The following is a 14,946-nucleotide window of genomic DNA, read 5'->3' on the forward strand; positions in this document are numbered from 1 at the left end:
GTCGCATGTGAAAGCAGGGACCGAAAATCGCACTGCGGCCTCACCGACTACACCGCATATTTTCGGTCCAGTCGCAGCATGTGAAACGGGCCTTACGCGTGAAACCGTCGGTGTACGGTTTACGCGCGCAGCGTGGTAAATAAAAGCGATCATCTTGAATCCATAATTCTAGGGTATCAGCCACACATTGTTGTAATCACAGAGACTTGGCTGCACGAAGGAATTGATGATGGAGATGTTTTCCCTCCCCTTTACCGGGTGTTCCGTCGGGACAGATCTACCAGAGGAGGCGGTGTTGCCGTACTCGTAAAACATGGCATCGACACTTCTTTCCTAACTCAAATTGAAAGGCATGAAAGCCTCGCGTTAAAACTTTCTTGTTTTGGGCGGTCCTTTCTAGTAATTGCAGTTTACAGAGCTCCCAATTCCCCTACGCAGTTTCTACGTGAACTGTCTGATTTCATGAATGATTTTTATCATGACAGAATCTTATTAATTGGTGATTTAAACCTTCCATCAATTAACTGGGACAAGCCCTTTCTCAATCCCGATCATGCTGCTCATGAAGAGCACATATTTAATATTATGTTGAGGCATGACTTGCAGCAAGTAGTGAGGCAGCCAACACGTGTACATGGTTGTACTTCTTCTCTACTTGACCTTATCTTTGTAAGCCGATCTATTAGTGACTACCATGTTTCAATTGAGCAGGAAACTTCCGATCATGATTTGGTATATTGTTCCTTCCCTGTCCATATTGTTTGCAAAAAGCTTGTGGCCAAAGTGTGCTATGTAAAGGACTTCTCGCGTGCGAAAGATGAGAGCGTGTTGGATTATTTAGATTTTTGCCTCAGCAGTTTCCGAGGCAGCAATGCTGATGAGCTATGGAATAAATTTAAAACACTGTGCAATCACTGCCTTGAGAACTTTGTCCCTAATAAAATAATAAAATCTCGCAAAGCTTCTCCCTGGATCACACGTGAAGTCCTGCAATTGAAAAGAAAAGTGAAACGTTTGAAACGTGGAGGCGCCAGTCGTTTCATTATTCAGTCTTTTCAAATATGCCTTAATGCAGCTGTGAGGTCCGCTAAACGTCATTACTTTGAATACAGACTGCCTAATTTCATTCGAACTTCACCTGAAAAATTTCGGAACCACTTATGTCAAAAGAAAAAACCTATTGACCGAATAATGCACGACGGCAAGCCTCTCACAGATAAAAATGATATTGCTACGCAATTTAACCGCTACTTCCACAGTGTCTTTGCTAATGCAAGTGGTGAACATTATTCTTTTGAAACGCCCTCCACTATGCCTTCTATTACGATATCAAGACCTGGCATTGTTGAATTGCTGCTAAACCTGAAAACTAAAGCATCGCCAGGCCCTGATAAAATTCCAAACGCTTTCTTGCGCCGGTATGCCGAAAAGCTTTCCGAGTTTCTGGTTGTTATTTTTTGCGCATCTCTTTCATCAGCTGTGATTCCTTCAGAGTGGAAAACTGCACGTGTTGTTCCTGTTCTAAAGAAAGGGGACGCATCACTGATATCAAATTATCGTCCCATCTCTCTCACTTCAACCTGTTGCAGATTACTAGAACACATAGTTGCCAAGTACATCATCGGTTTTCTTGACGATAACAATATCCTTTCTAACGTTCAACACGGGTTTAGGAAGGGCTTTTCTACTGTAACTCAACTAACATCGGTTGTTCATAGTTTTGCATCTGTACTTGATAAATCCGGCCAGGCTGATATTATTTTCATGAATTTTAGTAAAGCATTTGACCTCGTCTCCCATTCTAAATTAATTGACAAGCTTAAACAAGTTGGTCTTCCGAACTTTATAGTTAACTGGGTTTCAGCTTACTTATCTAACCGACAGCAGTTTGTTAGTATTGACGACCATTATTCAAACAGCCTGCCTGTCTCTTCTGGTGTTCCCCAAGGAAGTGTCCTCGGTCCCCTGTTATTTTTAATATATGTGAATGACATTGTAAAAGTAGTTACTCATCCCGTTCAAATCCGGCTATTTGCAGATGACTGTGTTTTGTTTAATGTAATTACTTGTCGTGAAGACCAACTATTACTCAATTTAAACCTAAAGAATATTCTGGATTGGTGCAACCAGTGGGACATGAAACTTAACGCTCAGAAAACCGTATTTATGAGATTAACCAAAAAAACAGCCTTTTATATCCTTACGGTCTTCCATCATTTCCACTTTCGGAGGTAACTGAATATAAATATCTTGGCGTGACGATAACTAATAATCTAAGCTGGAACAAACATATAGGTAACGTATGTGCATCAGGTTTTCGTAAACTTTGTGTCCTCAAGCACAAATTGAAGCATGCTCCTGCAGACTTGAAATTTTTAGCCTATTCATCATTAATCAGACCCAAGTTAGAATACGCTTGCATTGTTTGGGACCCATTTACTAAAACTAACTTTCAAGCGCTTGAAATGATCCAGCGCAAGGCCATTCGATTCATCTTTTCAAAATACCGTTCAACCGATTCACCTACTGCCATAATGCGAGCACACCGAATTCAAACATTGCAGGTACGACGTAAAATTCTCAGATTAAAATTTCTTTTCCTTCTCAAACATAACAAGTTGTCAATGTGCCCGGATCCCTACGTCAAGCCATTTTCCGCTCCACGACCAACAAGACATCGCCACTCTGATTCACTAACGCCATTCACCGCCAGAACTAACCTATTTAAATACTCCTTCTTCCCTCGCACCGTAACTGAATGGAATACTTTACCTTTAACAGCACTATGTGACATAGATTCCATTGAATAAATAGAAGATTGACGCCATCAAACTTATTTTGCTTTGTGTTTTAAATTTTCTTTCAGTGTTTTTTGTATATTCATGTTGCACTGTATTGCCCCTCCTGCTAGGGCCCAGAAGGGCCTGCAGTATTCTGTAAATAAATAAATAAATAAAATATTGGCATATTGATTATTGGGTTAGTGTCCCTTGCAGTCCAACGCGTTACAGCAGTGGAGCTGGAGAGACTAGTTATTTAAGCTCACACTGTATTCTGTTTGCTTGCAGTGTACTTACAAGGCGCAGTCTATCTAGATTTTGTTCATAGTTTTTTCGTGCTACTTCGTTTATTTGTCACTACTCACGTGATGCAACCTGATTGTAGCCACATTTGGACTTATTTCTTTTAATTTACGTAAAGGCTTTGCTGTATCTTCACTGGTTATTTCTAGTATTTCTGCTTTTATCGTTCCTATTTGTTACTGCTCATTAACCGGCTTTCCAACTGAATGTTCCTATTATTTTTAATCATGATATTGTTGCCCCGCCCACCTACAGCAATCCTAAATGGGATCAACGGTAGGTCCAAGTAAATAAATAAAATAAATTTATGCATGGTAGAGCGCCTCAGGCCGAGCTCCCATCGCTGATTTCTTGGTGCTCTCCTTTTTGGTTTAAGCGCCTTTTTGGCTTCGGGCATTGCCCATTCGTGCGTGTCTTTTCGTCGGTTTTGAGTGCTCTTTTCGGTTAAATAGAGATTGTTTACTATTTTTCTTTGCTTGACAGACCCCCGCCGAAGCAGAAGGAAGAGTAAGTCAACCAATCGCTTGCCTTTTAAACACTTTTCACGCTTTATATTACTTACAGCGAATTCTGGAAAAAGGAAGTGCACCACTGAGTAGTCATGCTTTCCAGTTCAATAAGACTAGGAGCCTGGATTGCGTCTGTGTTTCAGGCAAATAAATAAAAAAATTAAAGTCGTGTGCATGCGCCTTTAGTCAACTGTTAATTTTTGTTCATAAAAAAAATAACCAATTTCCACTCTTTCGCCAGGTACGTATTTGGTAATATCTTAAACAAAACAAAACTAGAGACAACGGTATAGAGATTTCTTGCCCTATACATATCCACGTTACTCCGTCGCAAAGCCAAAATTTGAGGTTGCTAGGTGGTTGAACTACGGCCAGTTCGTCAGGGCTGCTGATACGTCTTCGCGCGAAATGGTCTGAACAGCATCGCTCTCCGTGCCCTGTCGTCAGCCTCCGCAAGCAAAGCTCTAACATAAATAAGGAAGAGAACAAAGGAACGTAAAGCGCTGTATGCGCTTATGTCTTCTTCCGGCTTGGCCGTTTTGTGTAGTCCTTTATTCCTATCGTTTGCCACCCACACTTTCTGTTCACTTTCTACTAGATTTCAAATCTTGATGACTTCCTATTGGCTTTTTTACAACATTTCATTAAAAATATATATGGCCGTTCATCGAAAATATGTTCAGAAAAACTTCATGGTTGTGTTCATTTTTTTCAGTAAAGCGAAGCTTGTCGAAAAGGCAGCAAAGGTGTAAGTATTCCATGACTGTACAAAGGCGTAGTACAACGGTGCATACATTGGCACCGCCTTCGTCAAAAGCATGCAAGCCAGTGGATTTCCCGTTGAACCGTGGAGTGAAACACGCACGGCATACGGGCGTTCTATATTCTAGAATTATGCGCATAGCACTCCTCCTGAACCTTCCCAAACTATGGGGCTTCATGGATGACTCATACATCGCACTAAATACCTTAATCACCCATTGTATGGCCTGGCAGGCTCATATTAATGGCACAAGGTTCACATCGTTCGGTGACGTAATAGTAACATTTACTGTTGTTAGGTCTGCTTCGTAAACAGCTCTTTTCCTTTTTTTTTGACCAAACACTTCTTGAGTGTTATTTCGAAACAAGCTCAGGAGGCGTTTGTCCTTTGTATCTACGCGTGTTTTCTTGCTCATTTCTGACGATATTTTCGGCTTTGGTTGCAATGTGAGTATCGCCGTTGGTTACGGCGTCAATTTCGCCGCAATTTCGTGACAAAGTTCCCCAAAGCTTGGCTAGCATTATAGCTTGAAGATGGTCTATGCCCTGCTTCACTTGATACAAATGGAAAGTCTCTTCTTAATATCCGCGGCGCAAACGTAGTCTCCTATGTCTCCATACAAATTGTGGCCGCACTGGAGTGAGCGACAGAGTCAGAGACGTGAAAGAGAGAAAAAGTGAGTGAGTGAGCGTGGAAGGCTGAGTGAATGAAGAATAAAGTGAAGAGGGAATGAAAGACAGACAGAGTGAGTAATTGAGTGGGGAGTGAGACAGTGAGTGAGCAGTTAATTCGCGACGACTGGGTTGTGAACCTTAGCATCCCTGGTGGATAGCACAGAAGCCTGGAAGGGCACACTTGCAGCTCGATGGTCAAGGACATGGGCGGCATGTCGCTCTAGGCGAAGCCAGCGAACGGGACGAAGGCACTGCTTTGGGGCGGCGCAACTCTTCCATGTGTAAAGAACTTGGGGAGGTAGGCGGGTGGGAAGAGGCAGTACTGATATTGTCGGACGGGAAGATGAGTTCAGTGTGTGTGTTTTGTGGCACGATAACCACCGCACACCTGACAATGGAACTCTATGTCTTATTCAATCGCATGTAAAGTGAAAATGCTGCGGGTGAGGTCATTTCTGGCTGTAGAGAAGACTAGGCTGGTACGTGCATTGCGGGAGCAAAGATAGACCTGTACTGGTGGCATAGTCGTGCCCAAACAATATCTTATTCATTTTTCTGCTGTAATAAAGTTGAATGGATAGTTGCTTTGTTCACTGTAATATACTTAATACGAGCGCACACGGAACTCCGAGGACTTGATTCGTGAAGAACATTTATTTTCTCACAAACAAAAATAATACTCCTACGAAAAATCGCGGATATTTAGAAATTTTCACGTAATATATAACAACACAAAAGCCTCTGCTCTACAAAAAAGTCGGCAACTGCGAACGAATGGCATTTGTCAAAATTTCTATCCATGCTTGTGAACCTGCGCTCGGACGCAGAGGCGCTTTAAAAAATGCGCTTTTTGTTTTCGCGATAGTTTACGATCATTTGTAGTTCTAGACAATGCAAGGGTGAAAAAGTATACTGGCAGAAAAGGTGTGTTTTATTGGATGAACTGTGCCTACAATTAAAAGGAATGCCATACGTCGGGCTAGGCGAAGAAGAGTGACTGTTTACTGCAAAACTTCCGCTCCTATTTGAAGAACTATTTTTGTCAACAAACCAAAGCTCGATCTTTTTATTTCCGTTTGTACATTTAAATATATCGATGCGGTGTGAATAGCATGGGCGAAAAAAAGGCCGAAAGGAGGGTGTGTGTGCGTCTGTGGGGAGGGGGGGATGGTAGGGAAATGGAGCGCTTAGATAATTTCTGGGGGTGTTCTGACACCGAACCCCCCCTGGCTGCGCCCCTGACCTGTGCTGCACAACGTTTTTGTTACCGATGCGAGATCCGCTGCTTGGCGACGCGCTTGTTACGCAAAATACACAGGGTGTCTCACCTAAGATTTTAAGCCATTTTTAAAACTAGGCTTTTTGAGTTAGAAGAGCGCTTTTTTTTGGATTATCATTGTCAGTGGAAAACTGCATCAGAATAAGGCTAAGGCGTACTAATTAACTAACATGCTGGTTAACTAAAATATTCAATAGTTAATTTTTTTAACTCTTACTGGCAGGTTCTGTAATTATTGAGAGTCGTGTAGCCCACCGTAAGTAATATCCATATCAATATTTATAATTTTTTTCTTTTTCGACGATTTCCGTGCACTGAATATATTGCTTTGCCTGCAAACTTGCCAAAAGCTTATGCATTTTGGGGCGATGTAGCCGAAATTTGTTGGGCGACAGCGCCGAGGTCAACCACATTTTCCAAATTCTAAAAACTGACATAGATATTACTTACTCAGTAATTAAAGAGCATTAAGGCAAGAGTTAAAAAGTTTTTTCAATATTAATTATTCAGCCTGCTAATTAACATGTTTTAGCTATTTTCTGATATACTTCACCCCTGACAATGCTATGCCGAAAAAAGCGCTCTTCTAATTAAGAAAGCCTGCTTTTTAAAATTTTGTAAGTCTTGGGAGAAACACCCTGTATGCGTGACAAGCACATTATTGGCCTGCTCCGTCTCAAAATAAAAGCATGGGTCGTTTCGCTTTCGGCATGCTTGTCCGCTTTTCTTGCGGTTTGAAATAGCGTGGCGTTCCCTCACCATGTATTGCACTGCAGCGCGCAGAAGCAGCCGGACACGTTCTTCAACACGTGCGTCACCGTCATCGCTGTGCTGATCGTCATCACGCTCATCTGCATGACCATCATCTTGCTCAAGTGCTTCGCGAGCAGAGACAGTAAGCGAGCCGGGGAACCGAACGGCCTCGTTTTCATGTGTGCGCGTTTCGCTGCTTTCTTACCGGACCCATTTCTAAGTATGACTTTTGATGTGTGGTCAAAACAGTGTTCAGCTGAAGCTTTGTGAGGCTGCCTTTGCTCCATTGTGAACCTTGACGTGAGTGAAGCAGCGCTGGATCAAAAGAGGGAGCCATAAATAGAGAACAGACGCGGAACTATCAGGGTGGTATTTCTGAGCTATTGCTTGAGAGCACGTAGTGCAAACGTTGGAACCCTGCAGTCTAATTGCTGCAAATAACCACCACCCTTTGGTTTCGCATTACGTGGCCTCCGTTGCCGCTCCTCCATTGGCCCTCAAATACTATACTACCACTACTACTACTGCCAAGTCGGCAGAGAAAAGGTTCTCACAAATTTCGCAGCCATATGAGCCAAAGAAATGACCGTGACAGTTGTTATAGCGTACAAAGTTTTTTTAAGAATACCCCTTATCAACTCACCCTAAATTGGATAGACCGCTTCTGAGAGCGGAACAATGTAGCACGGTAGAGGGAAACTTCTCAGAAGCAGGAGCGACTGAGTGATTGACCTTACTGCGGAAGCTGTGTCAGTGCAGATCTGTGGCCGGACAAATAGAGGCAAATAGTTTGGTGAGTGTAATCTATTTACTGCCATATTTAGCATAGAACACTGAATATATCTGCCTAAACCTTCAAAATTGCCCAAAATACTCGAAGCGACGGTTCAGTGTTTGTGGGATCCTGCTAACAAATACAAGTTAGCGATTCGATCTCCCACTGCAGCGGTCGTATTTTAACCCTTCCACTCACTAATTATTATCCACTGTGGGAGAAGAAATTTCAAATTCTCAAACTTCTACGAAGAACACGAAATACTCTCACCTTTCAAAGCAATTATTTCTCTAATTTCATTCGTGTCCTCATGAGTAAACAGCGACACACGGTAACTCATTCTTTACGGGCTCCGTGAAGTCTGTACGGAAACAATTTAGCTCATTTTAGGCCCTATCGGGGTTGCAAATCAAGCAGGAAGAAACGTACGCTCACCACAGCTCTCTTAAAATGCAAAGTGTTGTAACCGCAGCGGATTAAGCCAGGACAGAGCGACTAAGCAGCATGTGCATTCGCCATATTAGACCCTAGAAAAGAGAGCGATCGATCTGCACCGAGCGCTTTCATACAGATAAGTGAGCGTAATAGTAGCGACCTCATTTCGTGGTGCGCACAGTCGATGACACTGCGCAAAAACCTATGTCTTGAAAACAATTTTGCGCATTCATTACGCATGCCTGGCTTCACATTGCGCCACCTGACTTGGCGCCATGTTCCAACTATAAGCTGCATCCGGAGCCCCAAGAGCAACCGCGAAACCCAAAACAAATAAGTTGAGTGTCCGTGTGTACACGACGTTACATAAAGGATTCGCGCAGGTGCCGTGCAGAAATGTTAATGAAAGCACTAAAATTTTGGTACACAAACTCATGCTGTCCAATTTATCAGAGTCCTTCGCAAGAATATATGTGCCGATCGCCGGAGTGCAGCTGTAGCACGTAATATGTGCAACTTTTCATTTAATTAAGCTTCCTCTATCGGCTGTACGCATCTCCTATTAAATGCGCAGTAAGTCCTGGGAGTCGCTTAGCCGCTCGGAAACGATCACGGCGCTCTACGCAAGACCTTGTTGCGAACTGTGAACAGAGAACGGCCGAAGCGGATATGTTTCCACTCCCCTTTTCGACTCACTCACGTACGCTTGTCTACCGCAGTCTGCCCTCACCCGGAGGTCCCGTACAACCCGTACACCAACACGGCGCTCTCTTGCAACTCCCAAGAGTGCCGTAACTACGGTGAGCCATTCAACTGCGACGCCCATATTATAAGCGTCGCAGCTTGAGCGTTTGCGTCATGGCAGTGGCCGCCGTTGTACACTGGGTCTGGCCAAGGCCACCTAGACTATATACATAGTAGGCCCCCGCACTGCCTGCTTTTATTGGTCCTCTAAAAAAGTATAAAAACAGCATAAAAGAAAGAGAGAGGCTGCCCAAACCAGCAAAGCTTTGACCGGCCTAAATTTAAACGGAAAAGCATGGAAGTAAAAAACAACAACAAAGAAAAAGAACAGCAAAGTCGCAGCACAGACAAAGTCGCAGTCACAGTCAGACAGTCAAAGCGCAGTGTGCAGGCGGTGGTATGGAATGGGGAGGATGCAATCGGTGCCAGGATCGTCACGAGCAGAACCATCTTACTTGCGTGACGTCACGTCGGCGCGCGCAAGCCTTCCAAGTCTAGTAGGTTGTTGAGGATGGGGTTCCAAGCCCATCGCAGGCCACCAGTGTTGGAGACGGAGGAGCCCTTGAGTAGGCTGACTCGTTCAGCACCGCAGGTGCCACACCTTCTTAACGGAGTCCGACATCGTAAACAGGGACGGGACCTGCGCTGTTGAACGAGTCAGTCTACTCAACGACCCCTCCGTCTCCAACTCTGGTGGCACCGGTGGCGCTGAAGCGCAAACCCCAACAATGGTGGCCTGAGATGGGCTGGCACCCCCATCCTCAACAAGGTGTTGTTTTCACAGTCAGATGCACAGCGTAATAGCCGAGAAGCCAAGTGTTAACGGAATAGATAAGTTAAAAGAGAAGGTCGGAAATGTTATATTTTAAGTTAGCTGCCTGTCCTAGAAACCACGCGGTGGTGACCACGACGGACTAATAAACGATTTCAAGGAACCAGTGATAACTGCGAGAGACGGCGCATACAAGAAAGGCGTTCCTGCTTGCTGCCGCATTCCGCAGTGGATATCTTCCGTTCGAGCCTGATGCCGTCGATGGAGCCGTGCGAGGACTTCTACGAGTTCGCCTGCGGCGGCTGGGTGAGGGGCGCTGTAGTGCCCCCGGACGAGGTCACCACTAGCGTCCATTCGCGCCTGCTGCGTCGAGTCGAAGACGAAATAGGAGGTGAAAATGGGCAGGCTCTGAACAGAGAGCTGCATTCGGATCACTCCGATGGTTAAATCGCTGTGGTTGTGCTCGCACATGACGTACGCTGGTTGTTCTTAGGACCGGACTCCCAAATGATGAAAAATCAGACTAACGTTGCGACCTACACTGAAACCCAGAAGGACTAAAAAGTGCCACAGGTCTCGTTGCCTCGGAGCTAATTGCTTTGTCGCAACCTTAAGTCACTCCAGAGAAATCATTACTCCCTCACTTACAAACTGCAAAAGGACATGAGGCACCTTAGCCTCCCAACGGAGTAACCGTTCCGGGACAAAGTGAGTCGTTTAGTGCCGTTTTACGCACTTCTGGCTTTAGTGTAATGCCAAAGTTTTGCACCGACTAATCTGTACTCAGCTGTTTTTGTTGGCGCTCTTAAAGAACTGCATAACTGGACACGACAAGGCAGTTGTAATAAAGAAGCTCCAGCTTAGAGTTTGTTTCAATACCAAGATCGCTGGTGTCCATGGGCAGTTAACGACAGCCAAAGAGGAAAAAGAAAAACACGTTAGCACGTTTGGTGGGTGAGTAGGGGAGATATTTTGTTACACCACCCACGCGCAGGTTGTGAACCATCAGTACCTTTGTGGGTTACGCAGGAAGTTAGGAGGGCGCAGTGGCAGCTATGGTGTCATAAACGGAGGTGGCGGACATGCCGTGCAAGGCGAGGGAAGAGGATGGAGTGAACGTCCTGCGGTGGTGCGGTCCAGCAAAAAGAGACTTGGGGAGTGAGGAGGGATGTGTGGGAGATTGTGTCGCGACGGTTAGGAACAACCATACTGCCTGTACGTGCGTTTTTTGTCAGCATAACCACCACTGCTAGGCCTGACTACTCTTGAGTTTTAGCATAGCGCGATCCGCTATCGTGATCCCCTTCCGCGCCACCAGTGCGCACGCGCTGATTGGTTCTGACGCGGCAGGCGTGCGAGCAGCTAACCGGCCCCTGGCGCCATCTGTCGCCCTTAGAGCAATGTATACATGGTAGTGGTTGAAACATTTATTGCCAAATACCGAGGGGGGCAAACCCCCTAACATGATACGAGGCAACCCTTAGGGCGGCGTCCTTACAGGGCAAAGGAGAGCCCTTGGAGGGCTATCCGTTTCAGGGCATCGGTAATTATCCGGCGCTGGTCAGCAGCAGCGGAGCTGGCCAGGAGAGTCTCCCAGTATGACTCCGCCGTGGTGGGGGATGGAGGGTGTGGGAAGGCAGGACATGTGAGGAGTACATGAAGGAAGTCTCCCGGTTTCCTGCAGAGCTTACAAGAAGAAAGGAATTGATTGGGGTAGCGGGCATGAAGGAGAATAGGGTAGGAAGCAGTTGGGGTCTGGGGTCGGCGCCAGTGTGAGGCCTGGGTTAAGGTCAGGGAGGAAGCCGGCGGTGCGTAAACGCGCCGGGTATCTCGCTATTAGGCAAGAATATCTTTGAACGTAAGCAGACGCTCCCGGGATGGCGGAGGAGATCCAACTCCGGCCTGAAAAGTGAGACCTCGGGTGCGGGAGTGGACCTCCTCGTTACCCGGGAGGCCTGCGTGTTCGGGGGTCCAGATAAGGATTACAGGGTGGGTGGGGTGGGTGGGGTGCCAGAAGCGTAGAAGCCGAGCCACTGTGCGGGATATCAACCCTTTGGCGAAATTGGATGGGGCGGATTTTGAGTCGGAGATAATTCTGGTGGCAGAGGTGGAGGCAAGAGCGAGTGCTGTGGCCGCGTCCTCTGCAATTTCCGATGAGTCTGTTGTGACGGATCCTGATGCGATTAGTCGGGCCCTAGAATTAGCAACGGCGAGAACCATGCGGGAGCCCAACGAGTACGCTGCCGCGTCCACGTAGGCTACCTCGGGACTGTTGCCGTAGAACTTGTGCAGGGCTGTGGCGCGGGCTGTCCTGCTTTCTCCGTCGTGCTCGGGGTGCATGTTCTTAGGGATTGGAAGGATGATGAGATGGGAGTGTAGGTCTGGAGGTAGGGGAACCCCCTCGGTAGGATGTGTGATCGGGGTGATGCCTAGCTGACAGAGTATAGTGCGGCATGCCGCGGTACTCGACAGGCGAGTCAGCTGTGCTGTTAGGGTGGCTTCTGTCAGCTCCTCAGACGTGTTGTGGGTATCGAGGTTGAGGAGCCGGGTAGTAGAGGTGCTGGAGGGTAGGCGGAGGGCAACCTTCGTGCAGTTCCTGGGGAGCGCGTTGATGCGGTCTCGCCCCTTCTGCTTTAGGGGGAGGTAGGGGAATGAGTACGCCGTGCGGCTCGTAATGTAAGCTTGGGTGAGGCGGAGAGTGTTCCGCTCTCGCAGACCCGCGCGCCGGTTCGCCACGCGCCGAATGAGACGGGTGGCTTGCTGAGCTTGGGTCTGGAGAGTGTGGATGGCGTTGCCATGCGTGCCGTGGGAGTGAAGGACGAGGCCCAGGATGCGAATCTTGGAGACCAGGGCAATGGGGAGGTTTCCTAGAGTGAGTGAGATGGGAGGGTTGGCGGAGTCGTGCGGCCTGGGGCGGTAGAAGATTTCTGATTTAGAAGGGGAGAAGGCTAGGCCGCGCGCGCGAGCGTATGAGTCGATGATGTTGAGGGCCGACTGTAGGTTGTGTTCCATGTCGGCATCACTGCCTTGATTATCCCAGATAGTGATGTCGTCAGCATAGAGGCTGAAATGTATGTCGGGTATTTGGGCGAGTTGGTGGGGGAGGTGGAGAAGGGCTATATCAAAGAGGATAGGAGACGGTACATCACCCTGAGGGGTTCCCCGTGCTCCCAGTGAGACATCAAGCAGCCGGTGGTCGCTCATGGTGAGTGTGGCTGTTCGTTCGGAGAGGAAATCGCGGACGTAATTGTACATCCGCGGGCCTACGCCTAGGGCGTGGAGGCCCTCTTGGATATCTGCGTGGGTAACTTTTTTTGTTAGGTCGATGCCGACGATAGGATTGGTGTCGCCCGCGGGGGGAGTCAAGGATGTGGTGCTTGAGCTGTAGATAGACGTTCTGGGTGGAAGCCCGGGCGGAAACCAAACATGCACGAAGGCATAAGGTTGTTGTTCTCCAAATACCGGCCGAGCCGGGTCTGGAGAACGCGCCCCATGAGCTTCCCACACACGACGTAAGAGATATGGGACGAAGGTTAGCGGGTAGAAGTGGTTTGCCGGATTTCGAAATAAAGACTACTTTGGCGTCTTTCCACTGAGGTTGGAGGGAGCCGCGCAGCCAGCATTCGTTGAAGTAGTCGGTTAGGGCTTTGACGGAGGGGCAATCGAGGTTGCGGAGTGCCTTGTTGTGCACTCCGTCGAAGCCAGGAGCTGAGGACGCGTTGAGGCGCCGAAGTTCTGCCCTCACTTCCGCCTCGGTGATCGGTTAGTCGAGAAGGTCGTTGGGAGAGCCTGTGTAGTCAGGGTGGTCTGCGGAGGGATATGCCGGGAATAGTTCACGAAGCTCCTCGAGAAGTTCCTACGGGGAGGCCTCGCATATGAGTATGAGCTTTATGAGGTTGTGTTTCTGGTGTGTCTTGGACTGTGTCGAATCAATGAGATGGCGGAATAGGTTCCAGGTCTGGGGCAGGCTCATGTTGCCGTCCAGCTTTTTAGAGAGAGATTACCATTTTGGCGAGACAGAGTTGCAGCATGCATCTCAATCTCCTTGTTGAGCCGGGCCAGTCGGCGTCTGAGTGTTCTATTCCAGCGCTGACGCTGCCATCTCCGTTCGAGGCCCGCCTTGGCGTCCCATAGGCGCAGGAGATGGGAATCCATCGCGTCTTCAGGGCAGTCCTCTGGGAGTTGGCGACTCACGGCGCGGACGTCACGCTGGAGTTGGTCGCACCAAGTGGCTATGCCTGATATGGTGTGTATAGTGCGGGCTGCTCGGGAGGTGCGGAACGAGTCCCACTTCGTGATGGTAGCATCATGAGAGGGTCTACATGTTGGGCCTGGTTGTAGGAGAATCTCGGTAGTGCAGTTATCACTACCCAAATTTTTCTGGGTGTTACACCACGCAGCGTGAGGGAGGCGGTGGGTGAAGGTGAGGTCAGGAGTAGTGCCTGCGCAGACGCTGTTCCCGGTGCGAGTAGGGGTGGTGGGGTCTGTGAGGAGAAGCCAGTCTGCTGAGCTGCGAGCCATACCCTGCGCCCCATGGGTGTGTCGGCTGTGTAGCCCCAGGCCGTGTGCGGGGCGTTGAAGTCCCCTACAATCTGAAGGGGACATTTGTTTGCGGCTCGCTTAGCATGCGTGAATAGTCGGTCGAAGTCGTGCCGCAGGCACTTCGGGTGGCTGTATACGTTGAGGATGAAGAGACTAGTATCCTGAGTGCGCTGCGGCATGAGTTCGATGAGGAGATGATCTATTTCGGGGACGTCTAAGGGGTGAGAGATAGTACTGAGCGCACGGCGTACAAGAAATGCAACCCGGGGGGGGGGGGGGGGTGTAGGAGAAAAGGGGACGATGGGCACGTAGCTGGGTAGGATGAGGGGATTGGAGGGCTCTTGCGGCGCGAGCACTTCGGGGCCGTCTGCCCGAACTAGGAACTGGTGAGCAGCCCCCGCTTGGAACCACAGCCTCGACATGAGCAGTGACGCCCCGCGGAAACAGATCACGGAAGCGGATCGCAGATCGCGCTATGCTGTACAGCGCTCTAATAATGTGGTGAGTTATTACGTCGCACGGCAGTTTAAGTGTTCGTTCCTCACGAATGGCTCCTCCTCCTCGGTGTTTGAAATCAGCGGTTGTAGAAGGACCTCGAGCGAAATTGCTTCCTCTTA

At 48.0% G+C, this 14,946-nt stretch overlaps 1 pseudogene across 1 annotated transcript in view; it reads left to right on the forward strand.

The window, feature by feature from the left end:
• The first annotated feature begins 3,494 nt into the window (after window positions 1–3,494).
• Window positions 3,495–14,946, forward strand: part of LOC144118823 (neprilysin-1-like) — a 32,134-nt pseudogene continuing 20,682 nt past the window's right edge. Inside the window, exons 1-5 of the transcript XR_013312156.1 lie at window positions 3,495–3,590; window positions 4,308–4,340; window positions 7,085–7,203; window positions 8,991–9,071; window positions 10,017–10,178. The product of XR_013312156.1 is annotated as a neprilysin-1-like (transcript). The remainder of the gene's footprint in view (window positions 3,591–4,307; window positions 4,341–7,084; window positions 7,204–8,990; window positions 9,072–10,016; window positions 10,179–14,946) is intronic.

This window comes from Amblyomma americanum, chromosome 2 (genome assembly GCF_052857255.1).
Source record: "Amblyomma americanum isolate KBUSLIRL-KWMA chromosome 2, ASM5285725v1, whole genome shotgun sequence".
Classification (NCBI taxonomy): domain Eukaryota; kingdom Metazoa; phylum Arthropoda; class Arachnida; order Ixodida; family Ixodidae; genus Amblyomma; species Amblyomma americanum.